This window comes from Vigna unguiculata, chromosome 7, assembly GCF_037176805.1.
Source record: "Vigna unguiculata cultivar grain cowpea cultivar isolate G323 ecotype 2 chromosome 7, ASM3717680v1, whole genome shotgun sequence".
Taxonomy (NCBI): domain Eukaryota; kingdom Viridiplantae; phylum Streptophyta; class Magnoliopsida; order Fabales; family Fabaceae; genus Vigna; species Vigna unguiculata.
Window position 1 is genome coordinate 26,818,090 of NC_140798.1, and position 15,696 is coordinate 26,833,785.

The 15,696-nt window shown below is 29.4% G+C and overlaps 1 long non-coding RNA gene across 1 annotated transcript; it reads right to left on the reverse strand.

Moving 5' to 3' along the window:
- Positions 1 to 1,128: 1,128 nt before the first annotated feature.
- LOC146884724 (uncharacterized) lies at positions 1,129 to 2,500 on the reverse strand. Its single transcript, XR_014996432.1, has 2 exons — positions 1,852 to 2,500; positions 1,129 to 1,640 (listed from the first exon to the last, which is right to left on the reverse strand). It is a non-coding gene; the product is annotated as an uncharacterized LOC146884724 (long non-coding RNA).
- Between the last annotated feature and the right edge of the window lie 13,196 nt (positions 2,501 to 15,696).

The following is a 15,696-nucleotide window of genomic DNA, read 5'->3' on the forward strand; positions in this document are numbered from 1 at the left end:
TTTTCGTCACTGCACACATCAGCTGCAAGGATTATGATGTTTGCTATATGTCGCGTTCAGGGACTATTTTTCAACTTCATTTAACTAGATTTAATTCCAAATTCCTCACATCAAAATACAGTAATATATCACCTTGTCACCTAATCCAATTAAGCTGATTCCTATTTTGCTGAATTATAGGAATGTATCAAAATAAAATACCTGTTCAACTAACATTTTAATAAACAATATATAAAAACTGGGATAACTTAAAAATACATCATGTGCCAAAAACAAAATTTATCATGTTATCCAATACCTATAAGATGATCATAGTATTTTAAACAAATCTGTAAAATATTCTTCCTTTAAATATTATTCAATATAACATTTCCAATGCACGACACTGGTTATACGATAACCATTACATTAAATAGAACTAGCACAAAAATACATCAAGATACGATAATAGTTGAGGTAAAAAACAAACTAGAATATGAAACAACTTGAAAATAAATCTAACATCAGCAAATGCAAATAACCATCGTCCTTAATACAACATTTAGATTCTGTTCATTATACATCTCACATAATGTACATCACCGTCTGAAAAAGTGTCGACATCAACCAAATCTGAAGTATCATCTAATATCACTATATTAAATATGTATGTCGTAAAGAATAAGGGATTCACATACATAGTCCTGTGTTTCAAACACTAACCATATGCATACAAAGATATCCGATGGTATGATTTATAGTATAGTGGTTACAAGTGCCTTTGTATGCATAATACTCACTTTAGAACCTGCACTTCATTGTTCAGAGTTAACTTCACGAGGACAACTACAATGCATTCTGAAGACGGAAGCCAAGTTCAAGACAGTAAATCTTACTTGGGGCAGTCTCATTAAAAATAAAGAATTTCGTCTAACTCCTATAAATCTTTGAAACTGTCCAATTGGCAGAAGAAAAAGCTTTCAATTATTCTCTGAATTAATTATATTATCGTAATACATTTGTATACTCACACAATCACTGAAACGCTGAAAAATTGAAATTGCACAGAATCTGTTAACTGAGATTAATAGCTAACAGATTCACCACATGAACGTGAATTTCCAAAAACCGCACCGACAAAACTCCAGCTTACAATAAATAAAGTTATTTATCCCATGCAGTTTCAGATACCTCATCATATGGGTATATTTACAGTACCAAGAACGGAAAAATGTAATAACTTACAGCACAATAATGGCGTTTCAATATCTACTGAAGCAGCCTTTTCAAGAAAGCATTGTTACAGAAAGAGCTTAAGAATGTTCTAACCGATAATAGACTGAACTAGTAAGTCAAAATGTTCAAGGATGTTACACAAATGGTTGTACCCTTTTCCTATCACCATTTCTTGTCTTCTTGTTAAGATTTGCAACAGTTACAAGTTCACTGGCATTCAAATCATATGAAGACTGGGTTTCCTTAATCACTGTCAATATCTGAGTTAAAAGTTAAACCTTGATGTTGCTAACAAATTCCCAGAAAGTTCATACATCTACTTTATAGATGAATGAAACATTTCCAGATCCCAGCTACACGTTCTTTGTGCAGAAACGAACAATATTTAACTTGAGGCTGGAACCCTAATGCTACGACCCAAAGATCTGCATCACAATTTTTGTAGCCAAGCAGGAAAAGCTAACCCTCAATGAAACCAACGAAAAGATTAAGAGATATAACAAAGTGAAAAACAAATGACAGGAAAAAAAGGGTGCTGAGCGTGCCTGCAATAACAGAAACGCGTAGAGAATATACCATTGCAGCTAACACAGGTAAATAAAGATTGTAAATAAAGATTTTAACAGTTATACTCACCTTCATTCCTTTAGATACGTATGAGTGAATGTTAAGGGTTTATTGGTCTCCAAAGAGGAAGGAGTGAGGCCAGCACAGCATGACCTAGTAAGGGTTAAGGGTTAGCAAACACGCACTGCCTCACACTAACCAAAGCTAGATCATGCTGGCAGCTTCACTTTTTCCCTTGTGATCTTTTTCACCACATCACTTCTCCGAGTTCAGCAGTAAGATGTGGTTATCATGTGCAGGAAAGAAACATTGTAACAAACATATGGAAAGCACAAAGGAATGTAATGTAAATCAAAAGCTTAGAAGATGGAGGAGAGGAACATGTTCAGTGAAACTGTAACATGCAATTAAAACAAGGCTTGAAGGAGAATATTAGGGTGGAAAGAAAACAAGGAGGGGTGATTGAAGATATGAATAACATGAATAGGTAGAAAAGACACAGAAGGAAGAGGTAAAGGGTAGGGTATATATAGGAGAAATGAAAAAATGTAGAAGGAGAGAGAGAGTGTGTAACAGTGAATAAAAGAGAGATGAAAGATGCAGAGTGAAATTAAGAAGGGAAATTGAAGAGGAGAGAGAGAGATAGCAGAGGTGAGAAGATGCATGATGAGTTGTCTTGGTTGGCTAATGGGGTCAGAGGCATAGCTAGTTAGCTATTAGGGCGGCATGGCAGTGGAGGGATTCTGACTCTATCAGCCTTTTCTTCCTCTGTTGCACCTATTCCAATTGCCACCTCCAACAATATTTTAATAACTATTTCCTTTCTATTCCAACCATTTTTTTCTTCTTTAAATAAATACTTTTAAAAAATCAATTTAAATAATTATGTTTACAACAGTATTAATATTCGTTTTATACTAGTAAGAAAAGTAACTTTAAATTTCGCCTATACTTGGATGTGTGTAGGGTAGATTCATTCTGTTTTCTACATTTAAAAAAAAAATCAATAATATAACAATTAAGAACTGTGACAATCAATTTAAAATGTTCTTTAATCTGTAAACATATGTACAAGTTTAGAAAACACTGCAGAAGGTTATTTGAAGACATATTTGTTATGAAAGAAAATTTGAGAAAGAGAGATGCAGTAATTGAGTTGGAGAAGTTGAAAGTACAAAAGTTAAATTGTCTGTTATGTATCCCCAACAACAAAAAATGTTTACCTTGTATCTATCATTCATTAATTACAAACTATGTAAGATATGAATGAACCCTTGCGCAATGACAGAGAATCTTTGGCAACATACTTTTGGTTTGAAAAACTAAGAGAAGAAAAAGTTGGTGAGGGTGTGAAATCATCCCCTGGTATATTTGGAAAAGAAACAAGACGATATTCAGAATAAAATGTTTAAATATATGTCTCCTGGTATGGTTAAAGTTTTTCAATTTTGTTTTGTTATGTGGTCCAACAAAACAAATCCTATAAAATGCATGAAGATTGGTTCTAGAAAGTTAAAAGTAATAAGGAGATAACTATGATTTCATATTCAAAGTTGATAATAGGTAATTTAGCAAGAACATAGGTTTACTATTATATAAAGTTGTGGATTGTATCAGTTTTGTCATATACCTAAACAATGTGAAGTATATAATAGCATTAAGATTGAAGAAATATTTTTTGTGAGTAGAGAAGAAGAATGGAATAAAAATGTTAGTGGTGATGTGCATGGCATGGGCAATTATGAATATAGATTCAGAGTAATAAATAGAGTGTTGGGGAGAGAGAAAAGGGCAGAGCCCCTACAAGAGCAAAAGAACACAACAATTATTGGGTTTGGGAAGAGAAGATGATGGTGTGGTTTAGAATTTCTATGCAAAATTTGGGTTTGGATGTGTCTTCTTCTCTCTCCCGCTGTTTATTCAACAAGTGTAGAGTGATCAACCTCACTTGTCAATTCATGTTTCGGGTTACTTCATTTCAATGTCGTTTTTCAGTTTCCACTTCTCACAAATCGAGAAAAGCAACCAACTTAATACACATATCCCTTTGTTACCATCATCATCATCACACCCCTCCATTTCCTCTCCATTTATAAATTCAATTAATACTTTTTTTCAGTTCTTCAGGGTTCAGATGTTTGGTGGGAGAGATGAGATTCAGATAAGAAAAACAAAATATATTTTACTATGATCATAGTGGTAACTATAATTGTCATATTTAATGCTTTTTCTATTTGAAGAATGAGGCTATAGGCTTATAGGAATTGAGATTGCATTATGTGCATGCCTCGTTAAGAATTGAATTCAATTCAATTCAAGAATTGTGTTTGAGTTTTGTTTGTGACAGCTAAGTTCTGTGAACTCTGATCTATCTCTGGGTATAGCTTCATAGACCTGTAACAAATCGACAATCCAATTAATTATCTACTTCGCTCTCTCTTCTGTGTTGTGTTTGTGTTGGAGAACACAATTTATATGCATCTTCATCTTCTTATTATAATAAATACCACTTCTTCGTCCTTTTATAAAAGCCATTATTTTTTTCCAAGAAATTTAAGTTTAATTGATTATTTTTTTTTAAAACATTAAAGCATGGTACTCAAAAAGTAGAAAGTGTTCTATAGATGGAAACGCATACATGATATAAAGAAAAGATTGTGCATTGAGTCAATGAAAGTAATTAAAAATGAGAAAACAAAAAACTTGCATTAATATAAAAGTTGGGTGCAAACTAATATTTGAATCCATAGATGTGGTGATAGGCTTAGAAAGATGGGTGTAATAAGTGTTTGTAACTAAATGAAAGTGACCACATTATCTCTTATTTATATATTTCTTACTCTATCGGTCAAGCTAAAGAATTGTGACATATTTACAGTATTTTCTAACTCTATATCTATTATTTTGACATTTGTTTATCAAAAGTTTTCCCTAAACACTTATAATATAATAGTAATTATTGTTCAAAATAGTTCACTTTAGGGCATGTTTGAAAAATAGATTACTTTACTTATAATAATAATAATAACTCATCAACATATTATCATTTTTAAAGAAATGTTTTAGTATGTTTACTTTTTTTAATAATGCATAAAAATGATTTCTTCAAGATTTTACTTTAACACCTCAAAATAAATTGATGGTGAAGCCTTTCTCAAGGATTACAAATCCTGGTTTGACCCATAATTTGGAATGGATTGACCCACCTCGGGGATTGCACTAGTCCTGGTCTTTTCCTAGATGAAATAACCAATTTGTCCTTGAACATTTCACTTCTTTTCCCGTTTAAACATATTATTCCACAAATTATTTAATATTCTAATGAAACATTATTCAGAAATTAATTTCATGTTTCAATGAAAAAATTTATTCTGAAAATTTATTTACCTTCTTTTCATTTTTTTAATTTCTATTCACTTAAAAAGAGTGAATTGAATATTCAACTAATTACAAAAATAATGTTAAATTAAAATAATTCATTATATATTATGATTTATGTAAAAATTTGGAATTGATGAGAAAAAAGTAATGATAAACCTTCAAAAACTGAAGTTTATTAAGATTAAAGAGTGAGTTGGTGTGATATTTTAATCCTTTAATTCTATATAAATTATGTATTATGCTAAACTTTTAACTTTTGTTGTAAAGTCTTAATTTTGTGAAGAATATTTTGATAAATAAATAAAAGAAATTTAACAAAATATTTTGTTTTTTTTTTTTTTTAAAATTTATATTGATCAAACTTATTTAATTTATCAATCGATAGTAAATAAAATATATTAATATTTTTTTAACTATATGTCAAATAAATCAAGTCGGTTCACCCTAATTATAAAATAGATTGAACCAAATATTAGAGTAAATTTATTTTCACTTACAATTATGATCTTCATGATAAAGTTATAAAGTAAGAAAGATCGGATGGGTCTTGATTGTTGTAAGGCCCACTTATATTTATACCTTATTTTAAAGGACCATTCCAAATCAGTTGGGTCTAGGGCTGATCAAAAGGATAAAACTCAACCCTAAGTCTGTCCTAATTTACTCATTCTATTTTTTCAGAAAATCTTAGAGCTGCAGTCGTCTCCCTCTTTGCTATGGTTTGGTGTCACCTTGGTCAAGCAAATTCGAACCAGTTCATTTCCTTCCACGTAAGTGTTCCCTCATCCGTGCTTGTTTTTCTGCTACTGTCATCCTGGGTAGCTTATGTTCCTATTGTCCCCTTTATTTTTTTCCAACTCCTTAAGTTGTTCCTGAGCTAACATCGGAGCTGCTGTGCTAGATAGCTTTGGTCTAGAAGTCTTCTGCTAGGTAAGGGAAGCTAGGGTTCGCTTGTTTATTTTGATATGTTGTTTGTTTTACTTCCGTTTCCTGATGGCCTGACTTGATTGATGACTTTAATGGATTGGAAACTTGTTTAAACATTATTTGGCCTGAATGCTTGTCTGTTGCACGCGAGAACTGTGGTGAGCACTGGTTTTCTCGCCCGAGCGAGCCTGTCTCGCCTAGGCGAGATTAATAGAGGCTCGCCCAGGCTATTCTATGCGAGTCGTCGCCCGGGCGACCAACTTTATTTTTGAGCGAGTGAACGTCTCGCTCAGGCGAGAGCGAGGAGAGTCTCGCCTAAGTGAGAATGCGTGTAAGGCCACTGTTCTGGAAGTCGAGCTCTCGCCTAGGCGAAAGGAACTCGCCTGAGCGAGAGTCCTTCTCGCCTGAGCGAGACCTTTCTGCCTAAGCGAGATGCTGGGCAAGAATGTGGTTGGCTCTGATGTTTCTTTTTTCCTAAATGATGACTTTGTGCTTGTATTGATATTACTTTTAAGGTATGAATTGAGTGATTTTGAATAAATAAGATGGATTATGAATTGTGATTCATAAGTTTTAACATGACGTGAACATGATGTACGTATGGGATGATTCATGGAATTAAAATGATGATTTTGGTATGGATTTGATATGAGACATGAGTGAAGGTTGGTTAATGAATATGGCATGGTATCGGTATGAAATACACTTCTACATTCATGATTTGGGAAAGGGTGAATGGAATGGAATTCAACATGGAATGTGAATGAGGAATTGGTTATAAAGGTTGGCATGAGAGTTCTGTGCATGATAAATATTACTTTATTGATTGAGTATGTTTGGTATGTGTTAGTGCGTAATTCCTTAAAATCTCTAGGTGAGATTTCAAGGTAGTGCTTTAGTGATCGGGACGTAATTCCATGGCCCCTGTTAGTGGGTGTCCATGGTGGTACCCCATCTATATAATTTGGTAAGGATTCAAGGTAAGATTGCATCCTGACACTCTAAGGAGTCAGTTAGTCTCACTTAGAGTGGACTGACTCTTGTGGTGAAAGTAGTAGGAGGCCTGAAACTCATTAAGGGCTAACCTTGTGTGTGGGGATTGAATCATTGTAACACTTGAAATACATAGCTCGGGGGTGAGCAACTCGGGGGTGAGCAAGGTAATCCACCATAAGTGCAAGCATTCGCTGAATCTGACCAGATTATATGTATCCGGATGAGTCGAGTCAGAGTCTAGTGTATTGTTTAAGAAGTCAGAACATGTTTGGATGATATATATATATATATATATAATGCTTTGATTGTGTAATGGCATGTAACTACTTGATGAACTGTTTTACTCTAGCTTACCCTGTTTGCTTGTCTGGTTGTCTTGTATGTGGTTTTTCTCTTTTTGCGATGATCATCAATTTATTGATGTGAGCAGATGCGAGAGGTTCTCGCAGTCAACAGGGAAACGGTGACTCAGCTGCTTAGCCCGCCTGGGCTGGATCCTGCTTAGTGGACTTTCTTTTAGGGCCACAACCCATGTATTGGCTGTCCTTTAAATTTCCTTTTTATCGCTACTAAACTTTTCTGTATCTGGTTAGTTTGGCATCGTTGTATGCATGGGATAACTGTAAGGAGTTATGTGGGAACTCCAAGACTGCGCTATTATATTTTTGGTGTGACGCTTCCTTTAATTACGTTATTAATTAAATGGGGTGTTACAATTGTTGGGATATTAGTAATTTATAAGTAATATAACATTCTCTTCTTAATATAGGAAAAACAAAGACTTTAGGCTCATCTTTTGGTTTTTTTACTCAAACCAATTGTAGTTGTGTATATGGATGTAGGTTCACCAACACCCTACTCCAATTTGAAAATAGTTTGGAAATATCTTTCTATCAACATTTTCTTCATGATTTTTTGTGCTTTTTTATCAGCAGAGGAAATATTTTATATAACTATACTAGAGTATTTGGAATAGTCTAACTTATATACACAAAATTTAGAGAGAATGATCTTCTTAAAAATCATTTCAAGCACTTATAACGAAGATCATTAGGAAAATATTTATAACCTTCTCAACAACAAATTCAAACAATAAAACCTTCCCAACAATAATTTCAAACACTTATTACCTTCCTAACAAAAAGAATTCCTATATGTTATGTTTTTTGTTTGCAACACAAAAGAGCATAATGATTTTTTTGTATTTATTAAAGATTCTCTTTCAATTTTGTCAATATAATATCTCTTTGTAGTAATTGAGTATGACCTAAAGTTGACCCTTGGTCACGAATTACTAGAAATCTCACATGTACAATAATAATTGTAATAGATCAAATTTTATAAAGTTTAGTTAAATTTAAAATTTACTTTCTCAAGATAATAGTCTTTCAAACCTATTATAGTCAAGTTTGTTAGGTAATGTTATAAATATTTTAATATAATTTAAAAAATAAATAATTAAAATAAAAACCTTACTATTACTCATGTGTTTATAGACCTTTAATTTATGGTTAAGGTTTTTTATGACTAACGGTTATATTCTTATTACAATTTACTTCTTTCTCTCCCTTTTCTACCTATAAATACCACCTAGGTGCATGGGGAAAAATACAATAACAGAGACAACAAACACTAGAGTTTTTCTTAAAAGTGTTCTTCTTTTCTTCTTTATATTATCTTAAAGCAGTGGTGTTCATAAGGTTTGGAGATCTTTCGTTGCACTTAATTGATCTAACAGGTTGTTGTATCTTTGGAGAGAAACACATATGATTTGAAACACTTATGATTGTGTATTTGTTTACCCTGTGCAGTAAGGGCGTTTTCTCTCTAAGGATAGTGCTATGCGTGTCTCATCCCAGGATATTTCTACTCATTTCCTTGTTTATTTTTTATTTATTATTGTTATTATAATTGTTGATCTTTGATTAATATTCATTGTTTTATATATATGTCTTAGTATTATTATTGATTTAATAATTATTATTATATCATTTTATATTTTTATTATTATTAGTATTATTTGAGTAATCATTTTCTAACATTCTTAGAGAGAAAAATTTCTTGTTATTTCTATTTTTGATTACTCATTTGTATTTATTTCTAAAATTAAAAACAATATAGAGCATAAGACTGAAAACATATTTTATAAACTAATGTGTTTCTTATGGTTATAATTAAATCAATTTCAACTAAGCCTATAAGCCTAAAACTTTATGTGTATAATTGTTTCTATTTCTATTGGTAACAGTAAATGAAATTATGGATAAATGAAATTCCTACTCATTGAATAATTTGTTGTGATGTCTAAAACTAATGTTTTTACTGTTATATTAATTTATGCTTTAATATTGTCTATTCTTACCATTGATAAAGATGTTCTATATCATGTATATATTTTAAGTGTTTTGTATGAAAATAATTATGAAATAATTTGTCATATTAAAACTACTATTGTGTTATGGAAAACACTTGAACTAAACTTTGCATTTGCAAAGGAAAAAAAAATTAGCTTGATATTTATATAAAAAAAATGACAAATAAATTATCAGATTTATGAATAAAAAGGAGTTTTTTATGTTTCTGAATTTAGAAACTTTCTTGTGCTCAATAAGATTATGAAGTGGTTTCTAAGTGCAATAAGATTATTAATTCAAGACATGTGTTTTAGTTGGTAAATGATATACTTGTGATGACTTGTTTGAGTTGAGTATTTTTTTATTGTAATAAAATATTTAGTAACTTTCTTTGATTATTACAAATGTTGAAAGCTATGTTATATGACATGCTATTATTATAATTGTTGAGAAATTCTGGTTAGAGATCATTAAAATTATAAAATTTTGAGGTGCAAAATTAATTAAATACAGAAGTGATGATACATGTCTTTACAAATGAGTGTTTTTATGTAAAATTCATGGTATAATTCATTAAGCAACATTTTCATACAGTGTTAATCTAATGATGTAGCGAAAGAAAGAAAGAAAAAAAATGTTTTGATATGGTAAATGTTATTCTACAAGTTCAAGCTTGTCTTTGCCTATAAAATTACATCGCGTGAAATTTTATATCCTGCTTACCATATTTTGAATACAACAGATTATGATAAAACTTTTTATGAGTTATGAAAGAAAAAATAACCACATTAAAAATATTTCAAAGTGTAGGGGTGTCTTGTAAATAGGGATGGCAACGGGGCGGGGCGGGTACGGGTATCATGATCCCATCCCCATCCCCATAATAAAAATTCATCCCCATCCCCATCCCCAAACCCAACGGGTATACAACTTTTGACTCATCCCCATCCCCACCGGGTAACGGGTATTTTCTTATACCCATACCCATACCCATTTTTTTATTGTTCCATATATCAATTAAATATTTTTTATAAAAAAAATTTAAAAATCACACCAACGGAATCATGATACTATCAAAATATTCAATATTAAAATAACATACTCTTTTTGATTTTCATGATGTCAAATATTAAGAAAAATATTATAATAGTATAAATCTCAAATTAAAGTATCAAATAACAACTAAATAAAATTCAAATAATTATATAAAAGCTAAAAAATTACACATTACTAAAATTTTATAATAACCAAAATATTTATTAATTTTACAAATGATCAGTGGTTTCATTTGCATTCGATCCACCTACACATAGAAAAAAAATGAAAAATTAGATATGATATAATAATTGAAATTGAAAATTTTAATTACTAGAATATAATGTACCTTCTTCATCAGATTCATTTTCACTCATGAGAACATCTTTTCCTTTTAATTTTTTAACACCTACAAACATCAAATGTAGAATATTAGATGAGAATTCACAAAAAATACTAACAAAAAATATTAATAAATTTGAGTAACTTACCTAGATGGTTTGAGTTCCATATCCAACTTCTTGTACACATCAAAGCCTCTATAGTAAATAATTAAACATTATCATGAAACAAAAAATAAATAATAAATAAAATTATCATAAAGGACTAAAGATAATTAAATGTGTGACCCAAATTTGAGAATATCCATTTGAACATAACATAACGGAAAAAAAATGTATAATTAAGATTATGATAAAAGGAAAAGTACCTTGAAGATATGCTTAAACCTTAAAGAACAAGCCAAACAATTAAAAGAGAGTAAAAAAGTGTATAACCAAAGTAACAAGAAGAAGAGCTACAAAATAAGAGTCAAACATTTTCATGAAAATAAATAAATAAATAAAGATAATCAAATGTGTAACCTAAAAATTATTTCATAAAATGAAATTGAGGAACACCTATTTGAACATAACCATGTACAGAGAGTAAAAATTATGTAATAAGAAGAAGAAAAATTACCTTCAAAATTAAATCTTGAAAAACAAACCAGACAATTGAGAGAGTAAACAAAGTGTATAACAAAAAACAAAGAGAATGAGAAATATGTTATATATATATATATATATATATATATATATATATATATATATATATATTATATTATATATTATATTACTATGTATATATATATTATATGTGTGGATATCTTATGTTTATATATATATATATATAATTATTTATATATATTATATTATATTATATATTATATTATTATTACTATGTATATATATATTATATGTGTGGATATCTTATGTTTATATATATATATATATATATATATATATATATATATATATATATATATATATATATATATATTTATAGATATATATTTATTTTAAGTATATATTATATTATATTATATAATAATATAAATATAATAATATATATTATATTATTATGTATATATATTATATGTATATGCGTAGATATTTTATGCTTATATATATATATATATATATATATATATATATATATATATATTTCTTTTAAATTTTTATAAATTTGTCATGTTATAAATTTGTTTATAAAAGATCTCACTAGTTAAATGATTAATTTGTTTTATACGTATATATTATATATATTATATTATATTATTATGTATATATATTATATGTATATTATATTATATTATATTATATTATATTACATGTATATGTGTAAATATATATATATATATATATATATATATATATATATATAAAAGTATATTTTATTTATATGTATATATACTATATTATATTATATTATATTATATTATATTATATTTTATGTGTAAATATATTATTTATTTATATATATTTTTTAGATTATTTAATAAATTATAAATAGTTTAGTAATTTAAGCGGGGACGGGTATTTGGGCGGGTATATATATATCCCCATCCCCATCCCCATCCCCAGTTGAAAATTTCGGGTATTACCCATACCCAGTCAAAGCGGGGATTCCCCGTCAAAACGGGGACGGGTTCGGGTGATACCCACGAGCACGGGTTTATTTGCCATCTCTACTTGTAAAGGTTAATATACCTTTTAATGAGAAAAAAAAATATTTGGTTATTTATTCTAATAAATTTCTTGAGATTATTGAATCATATATATTAATGTAAATTGGATATTGATTCCGGTGGCACAATATCAATTATTGGTCATGGTTATGTTTTAACCTTGGATGAAGATGTCATATCATGGAAATATGTTAAAAAGTTGTTGTCATGATCTACTATGCAAGCATAAATTATTCCATTTGTTCAATGCATCCTGACAATCAAATTGTTATATTTAAAGTGTCTGGTAAAAATGTCAATGAAAAAATTGACATATAAGAATGAGAGACAAATGTATTAGAAACTTAATTACTCATGGTTATCTCTATTGGCTTTGTTAGGTTAAAAAGAAATATTGCAGATCTGTTTATCAAAAGGTTGATGCATCAACAACAAGTATTTGAGTCGTCGAAGGGAATGTGACTATAGCCCAGTAAATTAGTTGCAACAATGGACACCCATCTCCACATGAATGGTGATCCCATGGAATGGAGTTGAATGGGTAACAATGAAGTTGTTGTTGACTAAAGTACACTAAATAATTTGATTAAATTTTATGTTTCATTCTTATAGCGAGGTGTACTATAAATTGTGGCAATAATTAGGTTGAGGTATGTGCATTATTATGCTTATTTTATAAAATACCTCTTAATAAACCTAATGGTTGAGGTATGTGCATTATTATGCTTATTTTATAAAATACCTCTTAATAAACCCAATAACAATTATTGTAGGGGTGTGAGTCACAAACCACCCTTTGAGGGTTTACCTAGTGAGTGTGATGGCGGGATCGTCATTGTGAGACATGGGCAAGTCTCTAAGTGACACTTATGAAACAAGATACATGCACAAGACCGTAACGTGCAGCTACTGATTAGAACCTATAATAAACAACGATATTGTATGTGTTATTTAGTAAAACCTGGTCACAGGGGATGTAGCTCAAGACAATCAAGTCTCTGCATTTTCTCGGGTAGAAGTTTATAAGCACTAGGTGTAAGGGTCAGACCCGGAAGGTTCCTTACACTGAACTACAATATTTTGTTTTAAAAGATAATATATTTTTGTTTTATTTTATTTTTTTAAATTATGTGGGGGATTGTTAGAAATATTTTAATATAATTTAAAAAAATAAATAATTAAAATAAAAACCTTATTGTTACTCATGTGTTTATAGACCTTTAATTTATGGGTTAATGTTTTTTATGGCTAACGGTTATATTCTTATTACAATTTACTTCTTTCTCTCCCTTTTCTACCTATAAATACCACCTAGGTGCATGGGGAAAAATACAATAACAGATACAACAAACACTAGAGTTTTTCTTAAAAGTGTTCTTCTTTTCTTCTCTATATTATCTTAAAGTAGTGGTGTTCATAAGGTTCGGAGATCCTTCACTGCACTCGATTGATCTAACAGGTTATTGTATCTTAGGAGAGAAACACATGATTTAAAACACTTATGATTGTGTATTTGTTTAGCCCTGTGCAGTAAGGGCGTTTTCTCTCTAAGGATAGCGCTATGCGTGCCTCATCCCAGGATATTTCTACTCCTTTCCTTGTTTATTTTTTATTTATTATTGTTATTATAACTGTTGATCTTTGATTAATATTCATTGTTTTAGATACATGTCTTAGTATTATTATTGATTTAATAATAATTATTATTATATCATTTTATATTTTTATTATTATTAGTATTATTTGAGTAATCATTTTCTAACAGGTAACACTTGTAGTGTCGAACCTTAACGGTGATACGAAGGGGCTTTGGCCCCCTAATTTTTTTTTATATTTATATAATTTAAAATATTTTTTAAACTTGAATTTATTTTAAATATATTTTATATATTTGGCACCCCAAAAAGTTTTATAAATCTATATAAAGATTATGACATCCCCAACAAATGTGTTAAAGATCCGTCACTTGTCACTTGATTGAGATAGAGTCCTCGGTGTAAGGAAATGTGTTATAGTCTAACATTGACTATAGATATGGCAAAATAATAATAATAATAATAATAATAATAATAATAATAATAATAATAATAATAATAATAATAATAATAATAATGGTTAAATACGTTTTTGATCCCTCAACTTTGAGTGAAAATTAGAATTAGTCCATCTTCAAAACTTTGGTCCAATTTAGTCCCCCAACTTTATAATTGCGTGGATTTAGTCCTTTTAACCAAATTTTGTTAAGTTTATTTGACATTTCAAATGCATTCCGTGATAGTTTCTTAGCTAATATTGAAGTAAAATGTGTCAAATGGTGTAAACATTTCAAATGCTATCACGAAATGCATTTGAAATGTTAAATGAACTTTACAAAATTGGGTTGAAAGGACTACATTCATGCATTTCAAAAGTTGGAGATTAAATTGGGCCAAAGTACAAAGATGGATTAATTCCAATTTTCACTAAAAGTTGAGGGACCAAAAACATATTTAACCATAATAATAATAATAACAATAATAATAATAATAATAATAAGGGTTAAATATGTTTTTGATTCCTTAAATTTCAGTGAAAATTGGAATTAGTTCATCTTTGAAACTTTAGACCAATTTAGTCCCCCATCTTTAGAAATGTTTGGATTTAATCCTTTTAACTAAATCTTGTTAAGTTTATTTGATCTTTCAAACACATTTCATGATAACATTTGAGTTGTTTACATCATTTGACACATTTTTGCTTCAAAGTTAAGTCAAATATTATCATGAAATGCGTTTGAAACTTCAAATAAACTCAACAAAATGTTATTAAAATGACTAAATCCATCGTATCTAGAAGTTGAGGAACTAACTTGGATCAAAATTTCGGAGAGGGACTAAATCTAATTTTTACTACAACTTTGACCAAAAACATATTTAACCCTAATAATAATAATAATAATAATAATAATAATAATATGGGTTAAATATATGTGTATTCTATAAACTATGATGGGAAATGGAATTTTATTCCTATTTCAAACTTTGATATAATATGATCCTCAAACTTTAAAAAGGATTGGATGTAGTCCTCGTCAGTGGCGGAGCATTGTGGAGACCAGGGGGCATGGCCCCACCCAAAAATTTTGAATTTTTTTTTAATATTATAAATTAATAATAATTAACTTAAATATTTTTATTTCTTTTATAAAATACAACATTAAATGTTAGTAAATAA